Genomic DNA, 9,294 nt, shown 5'->3' with positions numbered 1-9,294 from the left:
GCTATCGAATCCATTCTTATTTCTGTTTAACTTCTCAAATATTGTTTAAAACTTTCGTTGCAATAATTTTTATCTAACAAAATCATTACTGCAAGGGGTGGGAAAAACAAGTTGTGAAAGTACACTATCAAATTCGTTATAATTTATTGTATAAATCCTAAACTTTATCTAAAACTTTGTCTGAAACCATTTTCGATTAAACTAATTATTTCCGTAAAAACAGCGGTTGAAATATAAAAAAAACTTTCTCAGTATCAAATATGTTAGAAATTACTTTTAACCATCCAACCACGACCAAGTTATTAGTGCAAGAGATAACAAAATAGTGTTTGAAGGTCAAAAAAATTGAATAAATACCTTAGTTGGCATAATATATAATTCGTTCTAAGCTATTAAATGCTGGTTGCATTGAGTTAAAAATAATCAATATTTTCGCTACATGGAAAATGATAAAAAATTTAATCGATCATTTTATAATATTTGAGAAATTTTATATGTTATTCAGGCTACATTAAATTCATAAATGTTCCAGAATTTTGTAGAAGTTTCCAAAATATTTCCAGAAAAAAATATATTTAGTTGTAAATTTATCTACACATGTAGTCTGTGTCGAAAGGGATTTTTTTCTCACATAAAACTAGACTGGAGGCGCCTATGGAACCGAATAGTGTTTGATATTAAACTTTTCTAATAATCATCCATCATCGTTATGATTCCCGGTATCTGCGTATCAGATAAAATGATCATTGGTGCACGTGTCTGCGCATAACTCCGCTAAAGCAAGTTCTACAAAGGCACGGAAACACAGACGGATCTATCTACTGGAACGGCTACTGCTTCCACAAAGCACGGAATAATAAAATAAAATAATAAAAAATTGGTTGTCTGTAAATTCGGTTTACGGACGATAGTTTAACGTGACAACGTCATAACAAAACATTGATGAAATGATTGCATACTTTTATGAATAAAATTGAATCATTTTTATAGAATTATCACCATTTTGTATGGATACGAAGAAGGAGTGAAATGAAATATACAATTTAATTAATAAATTTACTTTTATTTGCACTCATTAATTCAAGTATGTTTATTACTTTAACGAAGAGATTATTTTAACTATAACTTTTATACATGTTTGCTATTTAACTTCTTCCAATCTGTGTTATTCTGTTAAGGATAGGACGATGATAGGAAAAGTAGGAAACGAATGGGAGAGTTTCAAGTTTAATGTGCCTCGAAAAAGTCAATTCGATGGTTGTTCCAATCGAGTGGAAGAGAGATAGATGCGGCGCAAGAGTACAATGAGCGTAACGGGACACAGAGTAACGGGACAATGTGCGGGGAGACTTTTTCGTGCATGCAGCCGGCGTTCATCGATTTATTAGACGTTGTCACGTCAATAATTGTAATAAAGCTGTGGTCTTGATAGTTGGTGAAACAGGAATAAACTGTTTAGGATGGGGATAACAGGACAAATTTAGGGGAAGTGTCTGAAGTAAGAGAATGGAAGTCCTGGTTATTTGAAACTCAATCCGCCTCCTCCAGGTTCTCAATTAGCCACTGTATTTAACAATGTTTGTTATCATTTGTCAGCACACTGGTTTTATCGTTGGTTCGCGGCTCTGAAGAGACTAAGCCCCTACAGTGCGATGTCTGCTTCAAGCGTTTCTTGAAAAATATTGCGCCGGCTGGCCACACCAAGATACACACAGGTTCGTAAGCTGCTTCTGTTCAACTTTATTTCACTTTCACAAATAGCAACCAATGAAATTTCAAGGTTACGAAACATTAATTTAATCTATATATATATATATATATATATATATATATATATATATATATATACTTCGAGATCATATCATGCCACCCAGAGAAAGGTTTGTTTGCCTCAACAAAATATTTGTTTGTACATGGCGAAATAAATATATTTTGTTAATTCTAACAAATATTTTGTAGAAAGAAAGATTCTGTTGACCCAAAAAAAAATGATTTTGTCAACTCAAATGTATATTTGGTTAGGTGTAACAAATTATTTTTGTTATTTGCCGAGTTTGGTTAAACTAAAATAAAATAGTTTCTTCCACTATGTAAATATTTGTTTCGCCATATATAAAGAAAACTTTTTTTGATTCAAACATACTTTTTTTCTCTGTGTGGGCATAATTTACATATGTAATAAAAATAAACGACCGAGTAATAACGGAACACCGGATGTTCTATTAGTAGAGACCGGAAAAATTCGCTGGTTCAATGACCTCCAGGATAGACTCCAATATCCTCTACACACTCGGGCGAATGCCAACTGTTCATTGGCTGCTGACTTGTGAGTCGTCTCGACCGATTGTCTGTGATTCGACACTTCTATGAGCGAGTGTCTCTAATTGGCCCTCATTACTCCAGATTAACAGTGAACCAATTGCAGAAGCAGCGCTAAGGTATAATTAATTGAATTGTAGCATATCACGAAATGAATCCGCGAATTTTGCAGGTCTCTATCTATTAGACATGGCCAGCACCGCAGCCGAGCCGCTAGGCTTCTGTTGGTCTCACGGGGCAGCGTAGACGGAAGCTAATCCGAGCTGATCCGTACGATACGGATCCGTCTCCGTCTGAGAGCTGTCGGAGTATCTCTGTTCCGTGAGTTCCGTGTCTCCTCTTTCTTGATCCGTTTCCGTGTCCGTGTCATCGTAGGAAAAGGGCGTAAGGTTTATTGTGCAACGTCACGGGAGCGGAGACGGATCTCACGGGGCGAAGAATCCACGACAGCTCGTAGCACCTTACGGACTGGCTCGTGAATGCTCGGCGCTTCCGTTTCCGTTTCTCCGCGCCACCAATAGGAGCAGGGTATTTTTGCCGCCGGTGGTAGCCATGTTTTCTTGCGGGAGACCTAATATATGCACATAAAGTTCTGCCATTCCCGGTTACACCCGAACATTTCACCTTCTGGCCAACTTCGGGATTTGTTTTATTTATTGCGCAGGAAAAATTAATTCAAATATTAAAAGTGGTCGGTTAGGTTAGCTACATTAAAACACTTTAAAACACTATGGACGGTTAGTTAGGTTAGTAAAGCTACATTAAAATAAACAGAGAAATATAAATATATATATATATATAAGTAAATCCGAAGTAAGCCGAAGGTGAATATTCGGGCGTGTTCGGGCAGGGACAGTTCTTGATGGACATCTTAGGCTTCCCTTTTCTTACGCTTTTAATACACAGAAAATCACTAGTGTTCTATTATTGTTTAATTAATTAGTTCACTGGTTTATCTATACATCTCCACCGTTTTGTAGAGTATTTTACTTATAGCTTACCTAAAACAGCCCAACTTTCAATTTTAATTCATTCTTCCAGACGTTAGCAACCCAACCGTCCTGGGGAGAGGGGGGGTGGAATTTAAAAACATAAATATTTTCGAGAATCTTTTTAAGTTTAAAAGGCCCGCCTAGCAAGGCGAGCGCTTTTGGGTTAGCGAGGCGGGATGATAAGTGCGACGCTCGCTGGTGCTTATAGCGTGGCATCGCCTCTAAGCGCAAGGGCTTTTTGGACTGGCGCGCAGTCTTATCGTCGTGCGCAGGGCAACCGTGAGATTCGAAAGGTGACCGTAACATTTAAAAGTGTAATAAACGAAGATAGAGACGTAGTGCACGTCCTTTTGAGTGCTTTAAAAAATCTCTACCGGGAATCTTATTCGTAAACATTACTCGAAAAACGAATACAGTTTAAAAACAAACAAAAAAAACATGAGAACAGAATTACTCACCCGTCCAAAGTGAACTCTTAAATGTTTTTTTCGTGAAGCTGACAGCACTCTCATATCTTGAGCAGTTCTTGAAACACATTGTTTTTTTTTTTTTTTTCTGAAGCTCTGTGAACCTTTTATCACCTGAGTAAACTAGGTCCTTGACAACGTGTTTACGTATGTATTTATTTCGTGTTTGATCTTAAATTTCGTTATTATCACCTAGACGTGCTATAACCTTACCTCGCGGGAATAAATGTGTATGAATAATGAAATTTAAAAAAAAAATATATTACTCTAACACACTCTCGACCTAACCTACTATTTATAATTTTTTTAAAAAAAATTTGAGCGAGTCGTTCAGTAATCGCCAGGGATGTGTAATATCGAATCTCGGCAACGAGACCTCAGCGAGACGGCAGTGAGACGGCAGTGAGACTTATAGTAAGAACCCCGGACACTAAATTAACGTAGAATTCTTTCAAATAATGCTGAGCGTGATAAGTATACGCAAAATTGTGTTTTCAACTAAATTTCTGGAGCGAATCACACGTAGTTTTCGCACCCGCCGCTAGATTTCATTTTCGGAGCAGCTAGGTTGAATATCGAATCATTTAATTACGGCTCCAATGAAAGTGGAAATAAAGATACCAAACCCCGAATTTGGACCTGATTTTTTTACTATGAATTTTATAAAAAAAAATATATAAGCCATTTTTTTTTTAATTCACTAAACACTTAAAGTTTCCCTTTGTCTTTGTGAACTTTGGTTTGCGTCATCCACCACTGATGGCAGCACCGTGGTTACACATTTTCTTTCCTTGTGACTTCCGTTAAATTCGTGGAGTTATCCCTGCCGAATATCGTAATACCGAGAGCTAGTGAAATTTTGTACATTGAAAAATAAGGGTTTGCTACACTGTTAAAATATTTTCACCTTAATTTTACCAATAACGCTGGTTACAAAATATCGAGGGATCTTCATTAATTTACAGTTATCTCCATGAACTAACGGGTAATGATTTCACACTTTCATTGAGCACGAATCCACAAGAATAATCTCGGTGTACCACAAAATCGTTCCAAAAAAAACCTTATCTAAGTCGACAGCAAGAGCACCTTCTTTACTTCCTTCTTACACTCGCCTCTTCAGTCGTGTGAAATTACTAAAAGATCTTCGGGTTAATTTCTTCGTGTGAAAGGCCCGCGTTCTTGCTGTGTTTACAGTGTGGGTGATTGAGGGGTCCCAGTGTGCTTTTCCCCCATGTAATTTATGTCTGGCTGTAGTGTGGTTTATAATGTATCATTTTGTCCTTTTATACTTATCGAATTTCACCTCTGCAAGAAGAGAAAATTTCGTCTGGAATTGCTGTTTGTTTGCATCGTAAGGTTTGTGTGTCATTTTTTATATTGTATATATATATATATATATATATATATATATATATATATATATATATATATACTCGTTGAATAAAAAGCATTTACGAAAACCAAAACCCAGTTTGATAAGTGGTAGAACGGGGTAGGCGCCAGCAGTGCTGATAACGTCCAAGAGCTCAGGACGCAACCAAATGTCTGGTTAGCTGAGTGAAGGTGGTGTCTAAGCTGGAATGGTTAGCCCCAGCCTCTGGTCATAGCTGGATCTCTAACACATCTCCTGTTTCGCGTATACTGACTCATTTCGTATCCACGCCCGTGGGCGCTCCAGGCCGGTAAGGACTAACGGCTAAGAGAGCTGGGTCAACAAAAAAAAGGGGAGCAATCCCTCAGAGAGTCATGTGTTTACAGTAGAGGTGGGTTGTTACAGCAATTTTCGGTATCTGTTCCAACCTGTTACTGATACAGTAATGTACTGGTTACAAGTAGCTGGTACTTCTATATCAGCTACAGCAGTAGCGGTCCCACGGTCCCAGGAAGCAACAAGATATCAGCATTATCGTTAAAGGTTACACATCCTCCGTGCCGTCATCACCAGCGTAAAAAGTTATCAGTTTTCTCTTTCCACTTTCTTCGTAAATATGTATCAGTTTTCTCATTCTACATTTTTCGTAGTCGTAAAAAGGTATCAGTTTTCTCATTCTGCATTCTTCGTAATCGAAAAAAGGTATAGGTGTTCTCTTTCCACGCCTTTCGTAATCGGAGTCTTCAATCTTTATAAGGAGCACGCACTGCGCACTAAGCGTACTTTGATGAGCAGCCTAAGATGTACATTAAGCTCTGTCCCTACCCGAACACGCCCGAATATTCACCTTCGGCCAACCTCGGGATTTGTTTTATTTTTGCGCAGGAAAAATGAATTCAAATATTAAAAGTGGTTGGTTATGTTAGCTACATTAAAACACTTTAGAACACTATGGACGGTTAGTTAGGTTAGTATAGCTACATTTAAATAAACCGAGAAATATAAATATATATATAAATAAACCCGAGGTTGGCCGAAGGTGAATGTTCGGGCGTGTTCGGGCAGGGACAAAACTTAATGTTCATCTTAGGCTTCCCCCTCCCCTACATTCTTTCCCTTCTTATCCCTTATTCGTCGTGCCGCTCCCTCCCCTTTCACAAGCTCCGCCCAAGTGACCGTCATCTGCGATCGGGTTCTGCGCACATTGGCCGTGGTGTTGTTCCAGGTGAATTCTGAACTGATACTAAAGTACTTGATACTTGAATAGTGTACTCGTTTGCAGTACTTGATACAGGCGTGTATCAGTTACAAAGTAGCAGATAGATACTCTGCAAACCACCTCTAGTTTACAGTGTGGAATCATTGGGTTGGCTGCGAGAACAAGACGCGGGCCTCGAGGGCGGTCGCTTATCGGCATGTCGCTTGTGGAACCGTCTCTCCCGGGGAGGGTTGGATGTTCTAAAGGAACGTAAACCTCCCCCCCCCCCCCCAAATCCAACTATACAGCCCACAAATCCAAGGGTCTCGACGCGCCGATAGACTCCTGGAGCGGGCAGTCGTCGAAATCCCCTCCCCCCTGCGCGTGGCGAAGCGCGATAAGTTAGCCGTCGATGGTTGCGCTGGTTCGTCGCTTTCCCCACCCTCTCCCATTGGCCACCCAAGCTCGACTCCCTCGCGCTAACACGTGCATTTTCTGCACAGCGACTCGGCCATGCCCGAAGTTGATCTTTCTTTTTTTCCGACACGCTCGTAATATCTTCACTTGTGACCGACTAAATAAATACGCAGACAAATCAATTTTAACCTACTTCTAATCGTATCGATTACAAACTTTGCTAGTATATGCAATCCCAATGACAAAACAATAATTTGGTACCATCGAACTGGTTTGATGTTGGAGCCAGGAGGTGGTTATTGGAACTCTTCGACCCATTTTTTTAGTTTTTTTTAAACTACAATATTTTTTTTTTTTAGACCAGGTAACATTTTTGTAACACTCTTTTATTAGCTTCACTTGTAACTAACTAAGCAACGATACTTGTAAGCAAATCTTGGAAGTAGATTTAAACCTACTTCTTATTGCCGTATCGATTTGAAACTTTGCAATTATATGTAATCCGGACGACAATACAATAATTTGGTACCTACCATCGAACTGTTCTGATGATGTGAGCCAGGAGTTGGATAGTGAAACTCTTCAACTTTTTAGTGAGTAACTGATAAAAGCGGGCTTGGGGGGGGGGGGGGTCCAAATACAATATTTTTAAGACTAGGTACCATTTTTAACACGCTTTTATTACCTTCACTTGTAACTAACAAACGAACTATGTAAACAAATCTGGTAAGTCGATTTTAACCTACTTCAAAATTGTCATATTGATCTGGAACTTCGCAAGTACGAGGGATATTAAAAAAAAAAAAGATTCGTTTGGCTATTAAAAAAAATGAACTCGCAAGAAATTTTTTTATTGAAAGTTTTAGTTTACTACATAGCTACTTCACTTTCCCACTTAATCGTCATTCAGTTCCTAGAACTTTCCGTAACGCTGTACGAGTTTCCTTAACCCCTCAGCTTCGATGTTCGCCCGCTGGGAACGCAGGCGAGTCACACGCCTTGAGGTGCGGCAACCCGCAGCGCGGACGAGTAAAGCGGGAAGCCCGCACACAGGGGCATTGTATCGCAGCATCTCAGGACCAGTGACGATGAAGCCGATGGTCTTCTTAGCGAGTCACGAGCCTGGCAGGCGTGGTCTTCGTCACATTGTGGCTGCCAGCGAGTAGCGCCTGTGACCGGATAGTGCCGACGAACTATCAAGGAAGCTACAGCTGATGCGAAACGGGGGGGGGGGGGGGGATTTCTTCAAGGGAAGTGAAGGTGGAAGGCGCTGAAAACGGCCACCCACAATTCAAGTCACCCACATTCGATGGCCAGTCTTCGTGGACAGTGTACAGAAGACAGTTCGAGGCAGCTGCTGAAGTAAATTGGTGGGATGATGAAGAAAAGGCTACGGCACTTGTCTTGGCACTGCGAGGATCTTCACTAGAGCTGCTACAGTCCATACCAGTTACAGACCAGAAAAAATATGGGGTATTAGTAGAGGCCCATGAGCTGAGGTATGGCGACCGACACATGGGCGAGGTGTACAGAACAGCTCTGAAGACACGTCAACAGAGATCTTCAGAAACCCTCCAAGAGTTCAAAGCCGACATCGAACGACTCGTGCACCAACAGAGTTCCGCCAGCATCTAGCCACTAGTGCTTTCATAGACGGGCTCAGAGATGTGGAGGTTCAGCAAACTCTTCGTTTGGCCCGACACAAGAATACACGCGATGCACCAGGGTGAGTCAGGCTGTGGCAGAACCTTGCCTCCAAGTGAATGGCAGTTTTCTCCCAATCCAAAGGCCAGATTATCCTCTACCTCCCCTCCCAAGTCAGCGCCCTAACAGGATAGTTTGGGAGTCAACTTACAGAACCGAATTTCAACCCTCCAGAGCCGTTTATAAAACCATAACTGTATGGGTGTTGCTCCCGCTTTTTTGATCGGGAAATGTGTTGGAGCTTCAGCTATGACCAGAGGCCAGGAATACCCATCCCAGCATAGACACCACCTCGGCACTCTGCCTCACTCGGCTATCCGGACAGTATGGCAGCTCGAGTACTAATGAAGATATTATGCCCGGGTCGTTAAGGAATCTGCCGAATGGTTCACAGTTTCGAAGAACAGATGTCACCCGTGTCAAGAACGGTACGTGTCCGGCGCGACTGCCCGAATCTGGGAGGTAACCATAGGAAGAAGGACAGCGATGAGACAGTGGAATTGAGGAGGGAGACAATTCGTGGGTTCAAGGAACAGGCAGGCTGTTCTGCGTGCCGCGTACAATGGCATGTTTAACTTACACAAAGTGAAAGAAAATAACACTTTTAATTCAAATTATTGACGTCATCTTTTGTTTTCACTATTAAAATTGAATCATCAAAAGATTTCCACGGTGGAAATTTGTTTTCTACCGTTTTACAACTTTTAAGTTAAGGGTTGGTACGTTTTGCGACTAGCGTGCTCTATAAACGATTGAGATTATCTTGCAATGGTTTGCGTGTTACGTTTTTGCGACTTTTGCAATCGTTGCGTAGTTTATAAA

Source organism: Bacillus rossius, chromosome 17, assembly GCF_032445375.1.
Source record: "Bacillus rossius redtenbacheri isolate Brsri chromosome 17, Brsri_v3, whole genome shotgun sequence".
Lineage (NCBI taxonomy): Eukaryota > Metazoa > Arthropoda > Insecta > Phasmatodea > Bacillidae > Bacillus > Bacillus rossius.
The sequence above is the reverse complement of the archived record's forward strand: the minus strand, read 5'-3'. Positions refer to the sequence as shown.